This window comes from Acinonyx jubatus, chromosome D1 (genome assembly GCF_027475565.1).
Source record: "Acinonyx jubatus isolate Ajub_Pintada_27869175 chromosome D1, VMU_Ajub_asm_v1.0, whole genome shotgun sequence".
In the NCBI taxonomy this organism is placed as follows: Eukaryota; Metazoa; Chordata; class Mammalia; order Carnivora; family Felidae; genus Acinonyx; species Acinonyx jubatus.
The window spans coordinates 17,190,421-17,213,469 of NC_069390.1; the positions used below are offsets into that span (position 1 = coordinate 17,190,421).

A 23,049-nucleotide genomic window follows, 5' to 3' on the forward strand; every position below is an offset into this window, starting at 1 on the left:
TCGAAGAAATAATATAAGAAAAATTTCCAGAATCAAAGGACACGAGTTTCCAGATGGTAAGGTCCACTGAGTATCCAACTTAACTGAATGAAAAAAAAAAATGCCACATCTAAGCTCCTTATATTCCAAATGCAGAGATCAAGAGTGGTTATTCAAAGGTTCTGGAGAGGAAACGGGATTAGAATGAAGTATGCGAGCTGCTTGCCTTGTGTGCAGATTTTAAGAGGGCACCAAAAATAGTAATCAAGACTAAAAAAATTAATGCACTCCTTAAAAAAAAGTACAGAATAATTAATGATGAACAAAATAGTAAAATTTAAAATAAAGTTAAGATCCAGCAGGATTGGGATTTGGGTGAGGCAAGCGAGGTTTCTGTGTTTATTTAAGACTGATATTTTGTTCATCAGGATTTTTTTGCATTAAGTTTGATTTTTAAAAATATGCACTAAATATACCTTGATCATCACATTTTTGGTGCTCCTGAAATTTGATGCTCCCTTAAATTTTCCTCTGGAAGCCAGCGCTTCACTCACCTCACCCTGGTCCCTGCCCTGCACAGGAAGGATTGGGAACAACAATGCTTTCAAACTTCTCAATAGCAACGTTTAAAGTTTAAAGACGGTGGAACCAGTGCCTTGAAAAATTCTGACTGGAAGTGTTTGTCTTCCTAGCATTTTATACAACTCAGACTATCAGTTAGATATGGGGGTGAAATAAAGACCTTTCTGGACATAGAGTGTCTGAAAATAACTTACCCTCCTGTGTACCTTCTCTTACAAAGCTACTGAAGGATGTACTCAATTAAAACCAGGGAGCAAATAAAGAAGGTGTGGGGTGCAGAAATGGAGACCTCAGCACAGGAGACAGGAAGAAAGAGAATTCCTCGGGTAATGGCTAAAGGAATATTGGGAGGACAGCTTTGCCAGAGAGCAACCAGACCCGATCAGCAGGAAGTCAGAAGGCTCTAGGCGGGGAGGGAGTTTGTCCCCGGGGAAAATAAATGGGACTGACAAATTATCCAACAGGTTTGGTCGTGTGGAAAATTATACTGAGGGCATGGAAAGTTTTAGTCAATTGTTTTTAAAAAAACAAACCTAAGTTGATGAAAACTGAGGTAGTGATTAACAGGAAAAACAAAAAAGAAAAGAAGCAGGGTCATAGTCGACTACTTGACCGAGGAATAAAATCTAGATTCATGGTCATAATTGTGGAAATGTAGAATAAGAATTGAGAAAAACAAACAAACAAAAAAAGATGTAAGTATTTGGGGAGGATTGGGGGAGGGGAAGAGGGAACGGAAGAAAAACTTCTTGTCTACCACATTAAGACGTCGATGGATGTTTAAGATGATGACTCAAGCTATCTAAGAATAGTGTTATTTACAAATGGAGTGGTAAAGAAGAAACAGCTTTCAAGAGAAGAAGGTGAGGAAGATGGGGTGGGGGGGCTGCTAATTTACTTGTAAGTCTTTCTTACACTTACTTGGCTTTTCCAAAGATTTATAAGTAATACTTTGATTGAAACAAAACAATGTGGAAAAACAGGTTTGGTTCCTGTTATTTCTGTTATTCCTCTGTAAGTCTTTTTAGCCTCTTCCCTCTGGGAGCCGCTTGAGCATTAGAGCTTGTGTCTCCAGCACTGACATATAGCAGTGGCTTGGAAAGGATTCTTGAAGAGTAAGTGAATTAATTCTTTCAAATACATTGGTTAAGTTCAGAAGAATTAAAAAAAAAAAAGAAAAACGTTTGAAGAGGGTAAACTAGGGAAGCCACACTAACAGTGAGAAAGGTTTGTCTTTCATTGGCTGTCTCAGATGTTAATGACACATTTTTTTTTTCTTTCACTTCTAGGGGTGGGGTGGGGTTGGTCAAGGTCACAGGCTGGATGGGAACTGATTGGGATTTAGACACAGACCCATCGAGGTGCCTGTTTGGCTCAGTCAGTAGAATGCATGGCTCTTCAACTCAGGGTCATGAGTTGGAGCCCCACGTTGGATGTAGAGATTGCTTAAAAGTAAAAACAGTAGGGGGAGGGGGAATAGAGATAGATACATCTGGGCCCCAACACTATCTCCACCATTCGCTAGCTGTGAGTTTGAGGCAAGTTACTTCACCTCCCTGAACCTTGGTTTTCCCATCTGATCAGTGGGGAGAATAATGGAGACAAAAAATACTTGTTCTTAAGGATTAGGAAATATAGGCAAAGTGCCTAGCACACAGTAGGTGCTGGCTGAATGGTGGTTGGTTTTCATAAGCTGCAGGATATTCAGGGACAGTGGCTTTTTCCTTGACCCCACTTCCTGAATTCCTGTCCTTACAGAACCTCCAGGAAACTCCAGCCATTGCGTTACACGCCCTGGACACTGGGCTGGGCGGACAGACCATGTATCAGCAGAGCGGTTCAGAGTATCTACGCGCTTTCAGGGACATCTGAGTCATTCCATTTTGGGAGCTGTGCTGAGATGGATTCAGTGGTTTTGTCTGATTTCTAAACAAAAATTACTTAGGTGGGAACAGATTCAAGTTGAGGTTTCCATGATTTTCACATGACCTTTAAATACCCTGGATTTGAAATTTCGCTCTTTCCCTAATGAAATTCTGGATCATCTGGGAAGAAAGAGACTTAATTCGATGCTGTTGCCCTGCATGTGTCCTAGCTTCCCTCTTCGTTTCCTTGGCTCCAACAGTCTCTGGCCTCCCTCTTGGCTCCACCCACCCACTCAGCAGGCAGTGGGCCTCCATCCATCCCTCCCTTCCCTCCGTGGGAACTGCTGGCTCAGAAACCCCCAAGCTCCTCCCACTGGCCACAGTGAGAGAGCTTCCGCAAGTTCCTTCTATGTTTAACCCCCCCTTCTCCAAACATTCTCCTACCTGGGCTAGGAACAAGGAAGGAGTCCTCTTATTTACTTAGTAAGATATCTGTATCGTTACTCTTGATTCAGTGATCATTCCCTAACATCCAGTCCTGTTACTCTATGGCCTTTATTCTCGGGACTAATGATCACCTGTATGTATGTGGGTTGTTCCCTTAGCTCCCCCCTTTCCATTCCTGTCCCTCCCTGGAGTTCTACTCTTGAATCTCCAGTGGCCTCCTGGACATTTTCCCTGGGATGTCACCTCTAAGACAGACCCTCCCATCTGTCCCACCTTCTCACTTCCTTGTCTGAGTCAGAGGCTCTTGAAATCCTAGTGTCATTCTCTGCTTCTCTCTTCTTCATTCCTCCCTGCCAACTGCCCCCTTCAGCTTTACTTCTTAAGCCAGCCCTCTGATCTAATCAGGGAGGCCTCCACACTGTCCCAAACATGTGGTCACTCCTCTGTAATGCGTATAATAATGCCTATAATAACATCTGGGAGGGCACACCAACACAGCTGCTTTTTTCTACAAGTCTTAATGGGCCAATTACATATTCCCTCGGAGCCCAAGGATGTCGCAAAGCATCTTGTCCCAATGACGAAGTTTACCAGTTCCCCAAACCGAGTCACAGACAGTGTGTGGCCTCATCGCTGTACAGAGGCTCTGTCCCTGAGGGACAAGCTCGTGGCCTCTTCTTGGCATTTACTGGAATAGAGATGTGTGCGTGCGTGTGTGTGTGTGTGTGTGTGTGTGTGGGAAGTGGTTCTGTGAGGTTTGAAGTTCAGAGTTCAGCTCTGTCCCTAGTCCTGGTTCCACCCTGCAGGGGAGGTGTTAGATCCTTAAGAATTTAAATTCTCCAAATTCTTAGAGCATGTCTAAGACAAATCAGTTATTCTCTCACTTTCTCTGATGCATTATTATGCTAACAAAGTCCCTGCCTTTTTACTTAATCTTGCCAAGGAGACTGTCTCCTCAAGAATGGGGAGGGGATGCATATCCTTCCCTGCCTCTCATCTCACATTCATCCCTACCCTACCTTCTTTTATGTGGGTCATCTCCTTGGGACGTCTATCTACTTCTGTTCCATTTACGTAGGTACAATCTACCTATTCTCCAAGGTAAGGAGGAGGTCCCAGTCACTTTTGTGTCATGGACCCCTTGGCGATCTGATGTAAACTATAGACTCCTTCTCAAAAAATATGATTTTAAATACATAAAAAGGATTATGAAGGAAACGGATTGTGACGTGGTTATTAAAATATTAAAGCAACAAATTGTGATATAGCAATACTCTGATTCTTCGCTAACACATTAAATAACCACTATAATTTCAAAGCAGTGATGAACATAAGTGATACTTTGAGATGTCTGCAATAGTAGATATGATAGGAAAATATCTGTTACATCTACTTCTGTGTTGTGTAGACCATGTTTATAATGGAAGGCAATGCTAAGTTTCACTTAGAGATTAGTAAACACAGAGATGTAATTTTTCCTTATCCAGGTTCCCAGGTCCCCAGAATTCTGACTGTGGATTCCATGAGTTCTTACTGTGAGCTCTTATTGTGGGCCCCAGCTGAGAACCTCAACTCCTTCTTCCCGTATGATCATCCCTTTGACTATCACACTTCTATTCGAGTTTTCCCTCATGCTGAACTCTTACAACATTCATTCATTTTTTTAGAGTTTATTTATTTTGAAAGAGACAGAGAGCAGGGAGGAGCAGAAGGAGAGAGAGAGAGAGTGAGAGAGAGAACCCCAAGCAGGCTCTGCAATGTCAGCACAGAGCCCGACTCCGGGTTCCATCCCACGAACCACGAGATCATGATCTGAGCTGAAATCAAGAGCAGACACTTAACCGACTGAGCCACCCAGGCGCCCCCAACCTGTAACATTCATTCATTTAACATTTTCCAAGATTCCTTATATTCATGTAAGTCATGGTACCTGGTGTTGGAGGCCCATAGAACAATAAGCAAGACCCAGCTTTATAATCAGTGGGCACAATGGACGTATTCCCATCCAACTATAACCCCAAATGTAACATGAAAAGCATCACGAGAGAGCTTTAAACAAAAGTCTGCAGTATCCCAGCGGAGGCAGAGCTTAATAGTTCAGCTTGGCAAGGAGATGGGGAAGGAAATGTTACGAAAGGAAGGTGGCATTTGAGCTTGGCCCTGTAGAGAGAATAAGATATAAGCGATTTCCACATGGTTTAAGCAGATCTTGCTGGTATTTTTATTTTGTCTTTCCAGAAATAAATATGAGTCTCCAAGCAGGTAGGAACCATGTCTTATGTGTTTTTTTTTTTTTTTTTTTTTTTTTGTATATCCCAGAACCTACGACAAGAACTGAGCATGGCTACTCAATATAAGCTTGTTGATTAATTAATGGTGTTTCTTTTTAGTCTCCATATCAGTTAGTGACTGCTGTGTAACAAATTGCTCCAAACCCAATGGCTTTAAACAACAGTCTGTTCTTTCTCGTGGGTCTGCTGGCCGTTCTGCTAATCTGGGCCAGGACCAGCATGATTTTCAAGTTGTGCTTGCAACAAGTTTGCTGCTGTTTCATTAGCCAAAGCACATCTTAGGGCCAGAGTCGATGTGGAGGACACTACCCAGGGGTAAGGATACAGGGAGGCGTAGAAAATCTTGGCCATTAACATAATCAATCTACCATAGTTTTCACAATTAAACAATTAGTGTCAAATTCTTTGTGGACTGGGACAGATCTAAATCAATATATAAATGCATAAATAAATTAAAGTGTAGAGTGGCAGTTTATAAATTCAACTGGTGATGTGGTCTCTCCCATGGCTACATCCTAAGTGTTTGAAGAATGTTATCCACAGAGACTGGCTGGGCCGTCCTTTTATTATTATTATTTTTTAACTGGGATGCAAACCCACTGAGTTGTCCTTTCATGTTGGATGTTCCATCAGTTAAGCATCCCACACAATTTTTCACAGAGATGTTTTCTTTCCCCCTGAGGACATCTGCAACAATCCAGAACACTCTTTCCTTGGTACTTGACTCTGAGTTGCTATAAATATCAGACGTTCTGTCAGCAGCTCAGGGTCACAGCTCAGGTTTCCTGAACCAATATCACTTGCCCCTCTGCCTTGAGTTGTGTTTGTAGAGGCAGAGGCCAGGTAGGCAAACTGAAGTGGAAAATACAGATCAGAAAACGTGCTCTCTGAATAACTGAGGCAAAAGTGTGCGCGTGTGTATGTGTGTGTGTGTGTGTGTGTGTGTGTGTGCGCGCAGGTTTATGCACACAATTGCTTTTAATTCTCCAGGCTTCAATGCAGGTGACAGCCCAATTTGAAAAAATACAAGGGCAGTGTGGAACATGGTGTGTGTGGGGGAGTCAGGGGGGTTGGGGTGTTGCACATACCTGAGTGTGAATCATCTCACCATTTATGGGCTATGAAGCCTCTGGCAGGTGGGTTCGGTCTCTGGGCTCCAAATTTCCCTTATCTGTAAAATGGAATCCTTCATATTCCAACCTCGAAGTCTGGGGTGAAGATGACACGAGCTGCCCTGCTTGTGAGCATTCAATGAAATGTCGATGTCGTTTCTTACAGATTAAAAAAACCCTGAACTCGGTTACCAATAGCAGGAATATGGTTCTTGGTTAGTTTGGGAGAGAGCACGTTGGAGGGCTGCATTCGAATCCCAGCCTCGTCACCAACCAGAGGGCCACACAAGCCTTGGTCTCCTCATTCGTTGAACAGAGCAATTAATACCATCCCGCACGGGATCCACAGCCTTGTTTTAGCAAGCAAATGGCATATTGTACGGGGAGCTCTTTTGCAAAAGTAATTTGAAATCTCCTTGAATACATCTGAAGAGATGATGCAGTTATGGGTCCCTCCCACATGGGATTTTATGGAGCGCCTACTCTGTGCCCAGCACTCGGCATTGCCCCTGTCGTTAGTGGTGATGCAGAGGAGAAATTAAAATTACAAGCGTGTTTCCTTCCAGATGTTGTTGCTACAGGCTCAAGGTGCTCTTTTAACTGGGACATCAGGCTTTCTTGAAATAGACAAGAATTCTAGAAACATGACATTGTGCCTGATTCATCGCTTAAACTTGTCGCTGACTCATTCTCTCCTTGATAGTTTCTTCAACAGTAACTTTAATTACATCATTTACTTATTGTTTTCTTTTTTTCCCTTGATTTATTCCCTTCTTCACAATTCTTGTTTGTTGTCTCAGTGATTGGGCTGTCTCACCTCGGAGACTTGTGTAAACCCTTTGGATCCTGGAAATAGAAACCGAGTTTTTCACGTACCTCTCATAATGTGTACATGCACCCCCAGGCTGGTATACATGATATACATCAGGAGAAAGAATACTTTTGACTTTGTTAGTATTTCATAGAAATTATCTTACTGAATGCTCTGAGCCATCCCACAAAGTGGATATAACCCCATTAAAAAACTGCAGGAACAGGGGTGCCTGGGTGGCTCAATCAGTTGAGCGTCCGACTCGATTTCAGGGTTGTGAGCTCAAGCCCCATGTTAGGTGTAGAGACTACTTAAAAATAAAATATTGGGTGCATGGGTGGCTCAGTTGGCTAAGTGTCCGACTCTTGATTTTGGCACAGGTCATGATCCCACAGTTCTCAAGTTCGAGCCCTGCGTCGGGCTCTGTGCTGACAAGTGAGGAGACTGCTTGGGATTCTCTGTCTTCCTCTCTCTCTGCCCCTCTCCTGCTCTCTGTCTCTCTCAAAATAAATAAATAAACATTTTAAAAAATGCAGGAACAGAGGCTCTAAGAGGGGGCTCTAACTTGCCCAAGGTTAGTGGATAGATTGCAGAAGTGGTCACAAATCTTTATCTTTCCCTGCACCCCACCTTTTGCCACGTCATCTGCAATGTTCATCTTCTCTGACTCTGGGCTTGGCAATGTACCTTGCTCAGGCCCATGGGATAAAGGCAAATGTGATGTAAGAAAAAGCTTGAAAAGTACTTGTGCCATCAGTCTGGTTTGCTTTCTTTCTTGTACTCTGCCACTGCCATGGGGACATGCCTGGGCTGGCCTAATGGAGAATGAGCGACATGTGGAGTGGAGCTGAGTGGCCCCAACTGTCCCAGCTGAGACAGCCTCCATCACTCAAAGGCCAACCAAAGTGTAGGCATGTTAGTGAGCCTTGCCATAATCAGCAGAACCACTTAGCTAACCATCCCAGATGGGTAAGCAATAGGTGCTTATTATTGTATACCGCTGAGGTTTCATGATTGTTTCACGATGTTATTGTAGCAATATATAACCGATCGAATCGGCATACAGGAAAGAGCAGATCCTAGGAATTGGGCAGGCCTAGGTTTGAATTGCAGCTCTGCAATTTGGCATGCATTTCTTTTTGAGACTAAATTTTCTGATCCTTAAAATGAGGTATTAGTCCTGCCCTCATAGGGTTACTGGAAGATTAAACACGAGATTAAACACAAGATTAAACTGGAAGATTAAACACAAGATTAAAATAAATAAAGCCCTTGGGACACCGTGGATCGTAGTTGGTGTTCAAAAAATGGTGACTTCTCACAGTGATGCTCCCAATCACCTCTGGGGCTCTGGTGCTCAGATCAAGGACTGTCCAAATGTGAAGCCGGAAATTTCACATCAACTCAAAGGTAAAACGAAGGCCAGATGGCTTGGTGCTTTGCTGACAATGACGTGCATCTTCCCTGAATCCTCCATTGCAGTATATTGAGCAGCACAGGATGTAAAAAAAAAAAAAAAAAAAAAAAAAAAATTACTTAAATTGAGGGCACTGAAAATGAAAGGCCAATCTAACATTTTCCTTTGGGCCTGTGGGTTAGCCAAACAGAGGGTAGTGAGATGGGAAAGGGGTGTTGCTTTTGCCCTGGGGATGGGTTTGGTTCAGATCAACTCAAAGCACTAGCGGGTGCAGAGGCCCACCTGGTAAAGTTTGCCCTGATGCTCGCTCGTGCCCTCCCACCTGTGCACGCAGTTTTGATGACAGATCATTCAAGAAATGTGAATATTTCCTTAGGAGGTTTTGCTTTGTCGCTTGGCCTTCTTTTCTGAGCCCTTTCCCTTCCTTTGAAGCCATTGTCTAACCGACATGACAAATGTACTCAGCTAAGCTCATGGCTAATTATCTCAAGGGGGAAAGAAAAATAAAACCAACCCAAGGTTGAAATTCAGGGCCATTAACTCTGTAAACTCTTAGAAGTTGTGAGATGCTCATTGAAAATTAAAAAAAAAAAAATCATACACATTCAAGGAATAATTTTTTTCCTAAACAGAATTAACTTGGGACATTTTCTATAAAATCCAGCTCTTTTCCTCTCTCCCTCTTCACTCCTGCCCTGGATAGCTCACTTCTCTTTATCTTCTCTGGCGGTGGCGATAGGGTGGCCACAGTTAAACGCACTGGGCTCTGCCTCATTGTGCGACCTTGGATACATCACACGGAATCTCTGAGCTCTAGTAACATGACAGTTCTGTAAGATTTATTTACAAATATATTTTTAGAAGCATAAAATAAGAATTTGTTGTTATTTCTTACAGTTCCACGGGTTGACTGGGCTCATCTGGGAGATTCTTTCTTGGGATTTCTCAAATGGTTGCATCAGGTCGTGGTTAGAGCTGGAGTCACCTGCAGGCTCCATGGGGCTGGATGTCCAAGATGGCGCACTCTCAGGGCTCGCAGTTGATGCTATGAGCTGGGAACTCAGCTGGCCCTGGCAAATGGAGTACCTCGACCTGGCTTCTCCACGTGGTTTGGGCTTCTCATGGTGTGATGTCTGAGTTCTGAGAGGGAACATTCCAAGATCAGGTGTTCCAAGACACCCCACGTGGAAGCTGCAAGGCTCCTTAGGATTTAGACTTGGAAGTACCAAGATATCACTTTTGCTGCATGATTTTGTCTTTTGATGCTAGAATTTGATGATTTCATGACCTGGATCCTCTGTCCTCTGCTACTGAATCAGATAGTAGTTCAGGATGCCGAGCAGAGAGCCAGCTGGGCCTGGGCACAGAGGGGGCTGTGTCTCATGCTAAAGGTGTACGAATATAATGGCTGCATCGTTCCAATTATCTGGGAAGGGAGCTCAGGGTAGATTGTCATCTACCAGCCCCTGCTGCATTCTTTCTGTGCCCACCCCCGGGTTCTGAATCTCTGCCCCTCACTCCACCTTGCCACTCCCCTCCCCTCCCCCACCCCGCTGGGTACAATGACAATGTTAGGCATGTGATAGGCACATAAGGGTGAGAAAGAGAAGATACAGTTTCTGCTTGTTATCTAGATGAGAAGACAAACTACGGAGGGAAAAGATTGCTAAGCAGACAGAGAGTGCTGGAAGCCAAATCAGTGTCAAAGTTAGCAAGTGCTAAAGGTGTGTGTGGGGGAAGGAGCAATGGGGGATGAAGGAGGGAAGGCTTCCTGGAGACAGGAACACAGCAGCTCAGGAAGATAAAGGAACTTTACTAAGGGTGCACAGCTTGCTAGCGACCCAGTCAGGATTTGAACCCAGGACTACCTGCTTTCTCAGCCCAGTCCCTTTTCCACCACAGCAACTGTGAGCTAACTTCAGCTGCTTCCGCTGGGTTTCCCAGTGCCCTCCCCTGTTTCTCTGAGGCTCCTGGCAGACTAAGGGTGTTGCTTTTCTGCACCATTTATTGTAATGACTTCAATTAAACCATCTTGTGCTGGATCAGTGAGCAGCTCTAGGGAATCGATGAGCAAGGCTGGCTACCAGAAAAGCACAGTCTCCTCCCCTTGTCCCTGCCAATCCCAGGGCTGTGCTCCTGTCCCCACACCTGGGGAGGACTCAAGAGAGGAAAACAGGGGCCAGGGGGCAGGCACAAAGAGACAAGGAAGCAGGTGTCTATTACCTTCTGGACATGGAGGGTGCATGGCCGGCCCTTGGGTGCTCATCCTCCCTGGTGCTGCCTGCTGCCTTCCTCTGGTTAATTTGGATTTGCGGCAGCAGCTCCAGGATGATGGGCTGTCCTCACTTGGCTGTCTTCAGTGCAGGCCCAGTCGGCAATGAACCCAGACCCCAAAGGAGAGGGGCCTTTTCCTCACTTGCTACCTGACCTTGGCCAAGTTGCCTCCTCTCTCTGTTCTTGTGGGAAGAACAGTAGGGTGGAAACTGAGACCGATCAGGCTGTTATTCTCTGTTTGTCCCTTCTGATGTAGGGTCTCCCCTTCTTTGACCTGCTCTGTGCCTCAGGAGGCTGACCCCTGTGAAACAAATCAATGGGCACCCTTGCCAGTTGGCTCCAGTCTGGTCTGGCCACTGGCAGAGCAGATTGGAGGGTGGGAGGGGAGAGGGGAGAGGGGAGCTGTTTGCAGCCTCAGGAGTGTCTAGCACCCCTTCCTGGGTTCTTTCATCCTGCCCATCTCTCTGTAAGTAGTCCCTCCTCACCAAAGTCTCTTCAGGTGACCCATTTGAGTTAGGATCTGTTTCCTGCAGGGACACTGACGCAGCCTCTCAAGGCCCCATCCAACTCCAAAATCTGATGGGCTCGTGAGGGGGAAGATGCTAGGATCTGGCTGACTCTCAGGGCCCCTCAATGTGGGTTCTCCTGTGATGGGGGTGGGAGGGGCGCTCAGGCTGAGGCATCCCAGCTCCTCCAAAGCTTTTCCTTCTCTTCCTCCAGCCTCAGCAACCTGGGCCTCAGCTCAGATCCCCATCATATGCTTCTCATCTTCATGCAGCTTCATTGCAGTGTAAGCTATGTGCACTGCCCTGCACCCACTGGGGGCAGTTAGATGGGTGCCCATCCTTGTGGCTCAGGTCTGTCTCCAGCTGGCCTCCAGCCTTCATTCTCATGCCTGTGAAATCACAGTCCTCGGGTCACATATGTCACTCACGGCTCATGAACCTTGACTGGCACTTCTGTGCCTTGAGGCCAAGCCCAACCTCCTTTGAGTAACATACGAAGCCTTTATGACCTGGACTGGAATGCTCCAGGCTCGGCCACCACCACTGCCCATGGATGTTCTGGCCACAGGGAACTTCTTGAGTCACTCTTGCCAAGCTCTCTGCTTTTGCACGAGCTGTTCCCAGACCCGAAGCACCCTGCATCCTTACATCGTTGGTCCTCAGTGTCCCTCTGTGCCTCACAAATCCTCTTTGCTCTCGAGCATCCAACTGAAGCATGGTTGTCCCCCCTCCCCCCGGAGGTCTTCCCTGATGGCCAGTGTGAGCAGGGCCTCATCCCTGTGCTTCCAGCCCATTGAGGGTGTTTCTGCTATTACACTTATCCTGAACCATAAATGGTGTCTGTCTCTCTTATTAGAGTGTGATCAGAGTCTGCCCGTCATATCTGCACCCCCAGCTACTAATTCCCTACGTGGTACATCATCCATCATTCATTCATCTATTCAACAAATGTTGAGTGCCTGCTATAAGCCAAGCACTCCTCTGGCATGGGGGTTAGGGAGTGTACAAGACAGGTGTTCTAGTCATTGAGCTATTGCCTCCCAGCTCCAAGTCTACCTGTTACACTCTGCTGTGTGACACTGGGTGGGGACCCTACGAACCGTTTCTCCTTTGTCGCGGGGCTTCCTTTTTCTGCCAGCAGTGGCACTAGAGGGAGGCGGAAGGCAGGAGGCGGAAGTAGGGACCTGCCCCATCCTCGTTTGGCAGCTGGATCCCATCAGGATTGCCCTCGCGTTGGCCCTTTGTCCTGGTGGCAGCAGCTGGTCGGTGCCTTGCTAGAGGGGCGGGGCCTCAACTCTGCAGGCTCCTCCTCCGAGCTCCTGGAATCCCATAATCCCACCGTTTCTTGTGGTTGCTACCTCCTCAGTGCTCCCTTTACATTTTCTCTCCTTCTTATAGGTCTTTAACTGATGTCTTTCGGTGAATTATCACCATTGAAGTATCTAGCACAATTCCTGTTTTCTTAACTGGACCCTGATTGATGCAGTGGGGAAGATCCCTGGTCTGTAGGCCTCAAACCAAGTTGGGGAAGGCAGAGAACAAACCGGTGAAAGGGCAAATGGTAAAAGGTATTGTGATGAAAAAGAAGGTAAGGCAATGCAGGGAGCCTGGGCTGTTTTCGATTGGGTAGCCAGGGAAGGGCTCTCCAAGGTGACACATAAACAGAGAGAGAAAGGCTAAGTTTCCCACCCACGCAAACAGCCGGGGAGGAACGTTTCAGGGAAAGGTACCAGCCAGTGCAAAGACCTTGTGGAGGGAGGGAGTGGTGCTGTAGACCATGAGGTCAAGGCAGGGGCTAGAGCGTGTGGACCTTCTTAGCCATCGGACTTTTTTTCTTTTGTTTTTGATTCTGAATGTGTCGGGGGTGCCTGGATGGCTCAGGTGGTTGAGCTTCCGACTTCGGCTCAGGTCATGATCTTGCCCTTTGTGAGTTTGAGCCCCACATCAGGCTCTGTGTTGTCAGTGCAGAGCCCCCTTCAGATCCATTGTCTCCCTGTCTGCCCCTCCCAGGCTTGCATGTGCCCCTCCCCCCCCAAATAAACATCAAAAAAAAGTAAATTCTGAATGTGTTCGAAAGCCTTTGGAAGGAAAACATGGGAAATGACAAGATCTGACTTACATTTTTCAAAAAATGTTTATTTTGGGAGAGAGAGAGAGAGAGCACATGAGTGGGGGGAGGGGGAGAGAGAGAGAGAGTGAGAGAGAGAGAATCCCAAGCAGGCTCTGCACTGTTAGCACAGAGCTGGATGGGGTGCTTGATCTCACAAACCACGAGATCATGACCTGAACTGGAATCAAGAGGTGGACGCTTAGCCGACTGAGCCACCCAGGTGCCCCATATCTGACATACATTTTAAAAAGGTCTCTATGTCTGTTGAAGAGGGGACAGTCTGCAGGGTGCAAGCACAGAAGCTCTTGTTCTTCCAGAGCAGGAGACAGGCGCCTCCCAAGGACGAGGGCACTGATACCGAGAGAGCTCACAAGACTTTTCCTCAGTCGCAAGTTTTCACACTTTGGGTTCCTAGATAGTTTTCCTTTGTGGCTACCTATTCTCTAAGTAAGGTGGACCGATGGAGCTCCAGGAAGAGCATCTCAGCCTCACCTGGGAAGAGGGCAACACTTCCTGGGGAGCCAAACACATGCTCTTAACCGTGTTCCTGCTTTGTGGAAAACCCCATGGCACCGCCTCGTGGATCATCCAGGCTGTGCTTTCCTGGTCAGTTGTAATAAGGGATGGGGGCGCCTAAAAAGAGAACAAGGCTCCGGAGGGACTTCTGTAGACGCAGGCATGAGTGAGGAGGTCCTAAGGGTTACATTCTTCTCCTTTCTTCTCCCCGTCTTTGCAACAGGTCCTTTTGACTCTCCCTCAAACCATTTCCTGACTCTGGTCACTTTTCTCCAGGGCCACCAGGAAGCACACCTTCAGGAAACACCATTTCTGTTCTAGTCCAAAGGGCACCATCCACCTGGACCAGAATGTGAGATGCCCTTTGGAGTTGCACAGAGGTCCTGCCTCTTTCCACCTGCACTGCTGTCACCCTGGCCCGGCCGCCACCCTCTCACTGTATTTCTGCAGCTGAGACCTAGGCCTTATGCAAGGGAAGGCCCAGGCCAGGAGGGGCCTCACAGCAAGAGTGAAGGATGCCGGTGAGGTTTGGGGATTTACCTTAAACAGGCAGTAGGGGCATTCCGGGTAGAAGGGGGGGGGGGAGGTCCCTTTCTAAGTAGGGGTGGGAGTAAGAGAAAAAGATTTCTATATGCTTCAGGCAATAGGTCTGTGCTTTATTGAAACAATCCTTCCTCCTGTGAATAATATAATCTGACATTTAGGGGGATGGGAGGAAATGGCTGGATGGGTCCCCGGAGCGCCGCTGACATGATTTCAGCCGTTAGCATTTTTTCTCCACAGCTTGGACAAAAGAGGAGGGTGGAAGACTGGATGCCACTGAGAAGCCCTTCCATGCCCAGGAGCTGGCGCGGCATGAACTTTGGGAGGCCCCAGAGCCTCTGACCCCCCTTCTAAACCAGCACCGTATTCTGATTGGCTGTCTCTGCCTGCCTCGGTTTATTCTTCTTACTGATCGACCACCTCCTTCCATCATGTCAGATCTCTGTTCCTACTGGGCCAGTCCCCCCACCTGCCACAGGGTCACCCGGGATGGCCTGGGTTCTGCAAGGCCTCGACGGCTTGCCTCTTGCCACCATCAGATTCTTCCTCATTAAACAAATGAATCACAATCCTAATTAATTTGAGCAACAGAATTTATGTAACTACTCCCAGCAGGATGTCTGCTCTCAGTCGGTAGCAAGATTAATTCCTCTCTCTGGGAAATTCCAGCCATGCTGGTCAATAAAGCTTTAATGATGACTGAAATCTCCCATCTGTCTCTGCTCAGGGCAGGTAACCCCTGCTAACCAGACACCCAGTGGGTTTGAGGCAGTACCCCAGACACCGAGAAGGCAAGGACAAGAACTGCCTGGCCTAGATGGGTCCTGAGCCATGTAGAGCGCACAGTAGGTGTTCAGTTAAGGATGGGGGACTGCCCATTCCAGGGATGTTCTGTATCTCTTAAAGCCCACAGGAGGTGTTCGATTCCTATTTATGGAATGAATGAAAGAGACTGTGTGTTGCTCAGGTCCTTCGTGAAACAGCCTCAAGCTCCTGAATTGCAACCAAGCCCCTCTCTGGCTCTTTCCACCATGTACTCCCATTACTCCCCATGACCATACCCACATCAGTCTTTTTCACTATTTCGAACTTTCTGGACTCAGAGACTTGGCTCTTGATGCTCCCTGCCCTTGAACTGTGCCAACCCTTTCTCTCCAAAACAGGACCCACGCTGGCTGCATGGGAGGGAAGCGTAGTGAAGTGGAAAGTCTTCCGGAATTATTTCTAATTCTGGCTCTGCCACTTACTCCTTGTACTTCACCTCTCTGTTCTTAACCTCGCCCTCCTATGTGAACCACATGAGGTACTTGGAAGATTAAGTAAGAAAACAGTGCAAATGTATCGCCTGGTACTTGGCTCATTTAATGTCAGGCAATGGTGACACAGCAGCACTCAAGACAAGATTCCTGCTCCCAAGGAATTTAATTTCTTGGAGACAATAAGCAATAAAACAAATATGTAAGTTTAATTAGGTGCTCAGAGAAAATAAAAGAGAAAAAATGTTATGGAAAGTGACTGAGGGGACCTCTCTGAGGGGATGGAGACCCAAAAGCCAGCAGGAAACAAAACATGAGGATCTGGGGGCACGGTGTTCCAGAAACAGGGAAAAGCAATGGCAAAGGCTCTGGAGGTACAAGTGACCTTTGTTTGATTAATAGGCTGAGGTTCTGGAGGATTGAAGAACTTGCCCAGTTACCCAGCTGGGAGGTGCCAGGGTTGGGATCTGAACCCGCGTCTTTGGGCTTTAAGCATGGAGTGTTTATCACTGTGGCACAGAGAAAGGGTAAGAGAAAGGAAGAGTGAAGGGGGATGAGATAAGGTAGAATGCCTCTTGTCTTGTCCTCCATCAGATCTAAATCTGTGTCTTCCTGCAAACCTGCAGGATTGTAGGATCCTGGCTCCCATTAGGAACTTCCGCCCCCACTGGCCCAAGGTGTCATGGCGGGGACCACCAGCCTTATCGGCTTCCTCAATGGCTCAGTGCCAATCCTTTCTTCATTTACGACCGAGCAGAGCCAACTACCTTTGCATTTTTTTTTTCCTGATTATAATACATGTTCATTGTAGAAAACAAGAAAGGTATAACAAAATAAAAATCAGCCATAATTTCCACCTTTTCAGGAATTTTTGGTATTTATCCTTGTGATCAGTTCTATGCACACAGATGCTTTATATAAATTATGAACATAGTGCACATACAGTTTCAGAATTCCCTTTTTCCTCTTGTCATGAAAAAATGTTTTCTTTTTTTTTTTTGTTATTTTTGAAAAAGAGACAGCATGAGCAGGAAGCAGGGGCAGAGAGAGAGGGGGACAGAGGATCAGAGGCAGACTCTGCACTGACAGCAGAGCTTGAACTCACAAACTGTGAGATCATGACCTGAGAAGAAGTTGGACACTCAACTGACTGAACCACCCAGGCACTCTGAAAAAAATGTTTTCAAATGAGCTTTTAACAGCTGCTTAATAGTTGACTATAAGGACCAACTGAAATGTAACTATGTTAGGGTTTTTACTATTACAAGTAACACAATGATCCTTCTTACCTGTAAATCTTTGTTACGTGATGTCCTACAAAGCAGGGGATATGTCCCCCTACCCGAGTGCTGTGTCCTGTGCTCAGCGAAACTGTCTTCTGTTAGGGGAGCAGGGGCCTCTGCCCATGAGTGTGTAGCACACTTCATGGTTGCTCTCTACTGAGAAATTGACACAGTCATGCTTTCCCCAACTTTCCCTTCACTCTCGACCTGTCCCTATCATTTCGGTCCCAGGAAGGATATGATGGGGGAAGAGGAGGAGAAGGAGGGGAAAATGCAATTTAATGGTATATTTTGAAACAATAAATACTGAAATGGTATTTAGACACAAGAATTCTATTTAACAATATTTTTATTGAGTAATCAACTGGCAGGAAGGTGAGGCCGACAGGGTCAGGGCCTGGCCTCAGTATGCCAGAGTCTAAAGGTGACCATGTTTTGCTTCTGTATGGGCCTGCCACGCAGTGGGCATGGGAGAAAGGAGTTCAGGGTTCTAATCCTTGGGGATATTGGGTTAGAGTGTGGGGCATCCATCTGTGGTAGGTCTGGAGGACACATCTGAAACCAAGGTGTTGCCTAAGAGAGCATCTGAGGACCCAGGTTGCAGGGCAACATTCACTCCCACTAGGGTAGGGGGGGTCTGCCTCCTAAGACAGGTGCTCAGGTTAAGGCTCCTTCTTTGGATTACCACCATCCCCACATCTTCTCCAGGTTCCTGTTTAGCCTCAGAAAACAAAAGGGGAAAAAAGATCAAGCCAGAAAGAAAGACACAAGAGAAGAGACAGTAAGGATAACAGAGTAAAAAGAAGAAAAATGAGACAGAGGGAAAATGAGAACCCTCTGTGGGGAGACCGATGGTTTGACAAGTAGAAACCTTTTTGGTAGAAGCTTAAGCAGCAAGAGTTACTGTGGGTCTGGACAAACTTATTACACCTCCATAGCTAACAATTTCTAACTCACAAGGGCCAATGTCAAGTACTCACACCCTGTGGGGCAGAGAAATGGCTTTGCCAACTGTACTCACTAGAGACTATCACCCTAAACTGACTGGAGTGCCCGCCCTCTTGCTGAAAAGCAATTTCTCAAACTTTCTGGAAGCCAACCGCTTCTCAGTGGAGCAGACAATGGAGAGCCCATGCCAGGGAACAGCGCTTCCTGAAACATGCCTTAAGACCTCCTGAGTTTCTAGGGGAGGGAGTGAAAGGTGGAAAGTGGAGTGGATTAGAGTCAGCAGGTGGGAGGAGGGAAAGGCTGGACAGAAGGATCTGGGGACAAGAAGAGGAGTGAGGAGGCTGGCTGAAGGAGGAGTTCCACTTTCCTTACCCACACTCACCTCCTGCTGCCAGTTATTCTGCCTTCCCCCCCCAGGCTGCAAGAAATGGGTTCCGGCATCCACTGGAAAAGCCCAACAGTCATTGTCAGCTTCTGTAGGTGGTGTTAGTTGAGACAAGATGGCAAATGCAGGGAACTCACTCTTATTGTGGGTACAGATGCTTGTTCGATATGGCCAGTGGGAAGTTTTCAAAAGGACCGATTATGGGAACTGCAGGAAAGAAACAAAACAACCCATACACGGGGTCGGGGTTAGGGGAGATTCTTCAATCTCCTTTAGATTCCCCCCCAACCCTGCTTGAGTAGACGCTAGACAAAAATACGTCCTTTCTTTTGAGTCCACACTCAGAGAACCTTGTAGTAAGCAACTGCCACGGACCCTAATTCACCCCCCACCCCCCACCCCCCCTTCCTGTGCCAGGGCCGAAAAGTATCCCTAGCCTGGAGGGCATCCCTCCTTCATTCCTTTTGAGTAGTGCCTTGGCTCTGGATCGTGGAAGTGCTTCTTCACCTCTGACCCTCTGCCTTCCCTCATGTTCAATTAACTGGACTGTGGTTAGGACAGGCTCTCCCTTTCTTGAGGCAATTTGCCTTCCAACACATAAAAAAGAAAAAAGGATTTGAGAGATCATGGAGAACCAACCAACTCTTTGTGAAAAAGCAGCTGAGGACCAGGACCACGGGGAGACTGACCCTAGGTCACACCGTGAGGCAATGCCAGGGGTGGGGCAGAATCTAGCCAGTGCAGCCTCTCTAATACTATCACTATTACTAAACCCCAGCATTCAGTTGAGGCTAAGCTTGTTTCCCTTCTTCTTCCAAGGGCCCGAACCTGCATGTACGTCTAGGCAGACTTGACTGCCCCCTCCCCACTGCCTACTTGCTCACGTTCCACAGCTCCCAGCAGCCAGGGCAGCATGTGAAAGGAACAAGGTGATCTCCATAGGCTCTAACAGCCAGGGAAACCACTCGCCTGCCCTCCAATCTGTTTCCTGTGCGGCAGTGCTGCTCATTGGCCCAGCAGAAGTGATTGACAGATCAGTAACCCAATGAATGATGAGTCTGGGTAGGGCCGGTGGCAGTTACCCGCCAGTTCCCTCATCTGGAGACTGTAGGGGAACGGTTGCTGCAATACCGGTTAAGCCATTTTTCATGCTCAAAATCCAGCGTCGTTTTAGTAGAGTGAGAGGCAATTTTCTCCCTCAAAAGAAGGAATGTACTTGGGGGCCTAAAAATCCAAAATGAATCTTCCAAAAGAATGTGGTTTTGCCATAGCGAATGAGTCACTTTAGTAAAGGGGGACTTGATTAGTTAACAAATTGGTGGGAAAATGAGTGGGTCAGAGGGAGGAAAGGTGGCTGGAAGTGAGGACACTGGTAGCCCTCAGAAAGCCAGGGTTTAAGGTGTCTTTTGCAGCTTTTGTAGAATGTGAAAAGCTGAGGCTATTCCTGTGGCCTGAATAGGTTCTGGGACCTAGGTGAAATGAGGGGGTCACTGCTGGGGACCCTAAAGGCCCAGGGGATAGGGACCAGGCTGGCAGGCATATGAGGCTGTACTGTTACTGCACATGGAAATGGTCTCTCTGCAAAGGCTTGGACGTAAGAGTTGGCTTGGATGGTAAAATGGAGGCCTGGACTGTGAAATGACTCCTTAGAGTATGTAGGGTTGGTTGGAGCTCAGGATGGAATGGCCCATCCTTTAAAGGTACAACCACAGAAGATATGGCCTCTGGAAGAGTGGCAGTGGGTCACCACATAGCTTTTTAGAAGAGGGGGAGTCAGAGGTGAAGAGAGAGACAGGGAGTTAAAAGAGATGGAAAATGTGGCAAAATAAAAGAGAGTCTGTGGAAGGGATTTATAGCTGGCATCCCAGAAACGCCGAGCAAATACATGCTTGCCATATAGTTGTCCCTCAGTAAGTGCTAGCTATTATTACTGCCCCTCTTGGAAGGCCGAACAAGAGGCTGCTTGAGTCCAGTCGTTCACATGGAATCAGAACTGAGAGAAGGAAAAGGGAGCCAGGAAAATAGGCCATTCCAGCTACTTTCTCTGGCTCCCCTGTAATTATGAGAATTGCACAAGCTACCCCTCCACTGGGGGATGAGAAGGGAGGATTGAACTAAAGAATAAGGGTGTTGGTAAGTGCTGGAGCTGGGAGCCCAAAGGATGGGCTGTAGGAGTGAGGAGAGATTATCCTTCCCCAATCGATCTTAAATAAGGCCTGATAGAAGTGAGGTCTGAGAGAGGGACATGCAGGTGAGAAGGAGAATGGGAAGTAGTGTGGGCAGGCACTGGGTGAGATGACAGCTCATTGCATTACAGCTGTTGTGGTTGCTGGGGGCAGGGCTGGGGGAGCAACGCACCTAGTCATCTCTCCTGGGCAAAGGGAATGGTGGTAAGATTCAAGACTCCATTAGAAATTCCCATCCATCATTATCACAAGGGTCCACTTTCTCAAGGACCCCTGGTCTTTGCGGGCTGAGGGGGTGAGGCTCCCCAAAGAGGTCCTGAGACAAGAAAACCATTTTCTATTTGACAGGAAGGGTGCCCATCAATGGAGGCTGCTGAATACTCTGGAGAGTACATGGTGCCATTCCTAAAGGTTCTGAACAGAGAAAAGGAAGCACTCCATTTCTTTTGGTCTTTTCCTAGCCGTACAAGTTTCCGTGTTCCCCTTTATCAAGCCATTGAATCAGAGGCATTAGCTGGGGGCAGGGGGAGGTGCAGCGTGGGCAGCGCTGAGGTAGCTAAGAGAAGGTGATGTTGGAAGAAGAGTGAAGGATGCTTTTGAGTCCCCAAATTACCTCTAGTGTGCTGAAGGGTGGGGGAACCTGCTGGCTCACAATTGAAGTACCAAGACACCTGGACTACCCACCCGAGTGAAGGGGCTCTGGTCCATAGTGTCTGGGGAGAAAAAAGGGTAGGAGAGATGTAGGAGGAGGTACGAGGAGCTACAGAGAAGAAGACAAAAAGGCAACGATGAGAAGGACTGAGGCAAAATGGAGACCCAGTGGCAATAAGTACTGAGCCAGGACTGAGCGAGCTAAGAGAGACAGCCCTGAAAAGAGCTTAGCTAACTTAGCTGCCAAGTCTTCAAAGTCTTTTTTAGCTCTATTTCCACTGAATATGGTTCTACTAATTTACAAAGAAAATTTATAGAGTTCTCAGTGTCTCCCTCAAGATTCCAGAAAGCACTGCATTTACGAACTTATACCCATTTAGTATAAATGCTTCAGAATCTTACTGATGCTCACAGGCCACTCCTGATGATCTTATCATGGTGTTCAAATCTGGGCAAATGAGATACGTGATGGGGTACTTGCAAGAGCCAGATCCAGGAAATCAAACTTCTGGAAGCTGCTTTCATTTTTCACCTCCGTGGATCCAGAGCTAAACGTTAAACGGTGGAATGGGTGGAGTGGAATGAGCTGCTTTGGAGCAGTGATGTTTATCATGCTGGGGTGTGACAAGGTAGTGGCATCGCAGTGGGGGCACTAAGTGATTTAGTGCCCATCATGAGAGGGTTCTTGGCCCAGGAGTGGAGTGGAGGTGGATAAGCATTAGACTGGCCCTCACTGAAGGCTTGTTTCTGATGATCTTGGGTGGTTTGCCCATAGTCAGTGACTAGAAATGCTCCTGATGAACTGAGTTGGGACCCAGGCAAGACGTTGGGCCAGAAGCGAGGCCTGGGCAAGAGGGACACAGCTACTAAACAGGGCCCTGAAGCCAGCTGCTGCTGGTAGGGGAAGGTGTTCTCCCCTCCCCTCAGAGGGAAACCAAATAGGCCAGAGAGGGTCAGGAACAGTTCAGAGATGGAGAAGAGGAAATCAACAGAGGGGCAAGAGGCAAACCAATGTGATAGAAAATGCCAAGAGAGGCAGGACCCCATCAAGCTGCTGCTTCTCTGGGGGTATCTAAAGTCTCTTTTTGCTCCTTGCTCTCAGATGGTGCTAATACAACCCTGCGGATGTTTAGAATGGGCCCAGGGTCTTCTGGGCTTCAGAAAATGACCTTCATCCTCTGTAGTATGCACTTCGGCTAAACCCTCTCAGTGTGGGGGAAGTCTGTACACATCGGAAACTGGGTTTTTGGTTGGGAGGGCGAGCACTGTCCCTGAGCAGTGGCTTCGTGCACTCCCAAATGCGGGAAGTGTCCAAGAGGAGGGGGGCTGGTTGGCTGGCCAGGAGGAGCTAATTATCCCCAATCTCACATATCTTAACCAAGGTATTCCCTCCTACCACAGGAAGTAGTGGTGGGGTCTGATGGTCATGAGGAGGTTGTGAGGAACTGAAGGGGAAGTCAGGTAGGCAGAGAGGACTTACTTTGAAGGAGAGACACAGTCTATGGACTGGTAGGCAGACAGGCACACAAATCCCCTCCCTTCCCTGTCCTTCCCAGGCCATGTCCTGCTGCTGGCCTATCTGTGACTCTTGACTTCCCATCCTTCTCGGCCTCTTTGCTGGCTACCTATCATGCATCTTACAGTACGTCTTACAGTAAAATGAGGAGCAGGGAGGGAGGGTGGGGAGGAACGGACAGGAGAGACAGGGCTGGGAAGAGACTGAGCCATGATGACATCACACACAGAGATGGGAAGACAGATACCACTGAAATAGTAACAGACCCTCTGCATCTCCGCTAGTGCTTTCCATCATACTGGTTATGCTTGTTCTCAAGAGATATTTACCTCTTCAATCAGGACTTCAGAGCCCTGTGCTCTGACCATAAT

At 47.3% G+C, this 23,049-nt stretch overlaps 2 long non-coding RNA genes across 3 annotated transcripts; one reads left to right on the forward strand and one right to left on the reverse strand.

Moving 5' to 3' along the window:
• The first annotated feature begins 808 nt into the window (after positions 1-808).
• LOC113603374 (uncharacterized) lies at positions 809-16,136 on the forward strand. Its single transcript, XR_003424940.2, has 3 exons — positions 809-1,424; positions 14,187-14,431; positions 14,694-16,136. It is a non-coding gene; the product is annotated as an uncharacterized LOC113603374 (long non-coding RNA).
• A 1,187-nt stretch (positions 16,137-17,323) lies between these two features.
• LOC106978076 (uncharacterized) lies at positions 17,324-19,344 on the reverse strand. Of its 2 annotated transcripts, none has more exons than XR_001430738.3 (3): positions 19,210-19,344; positions 18,323-18,532; positions 17,324-17,704 (listed from the first exon to the last, which is right to left on the reverse strand). It is a non-coding gene; the product is annotated as an uncharacterized LOC106978076 (long non-coding RNA). The 2 variants fall into 2 exon arrangements; XR_008290367.1 differs by having other exon boundaries at positions 19,154-19,312.
• Between the last annotated feature and the right edge of the window lie 3,705 nt (positions 19,345-23,049).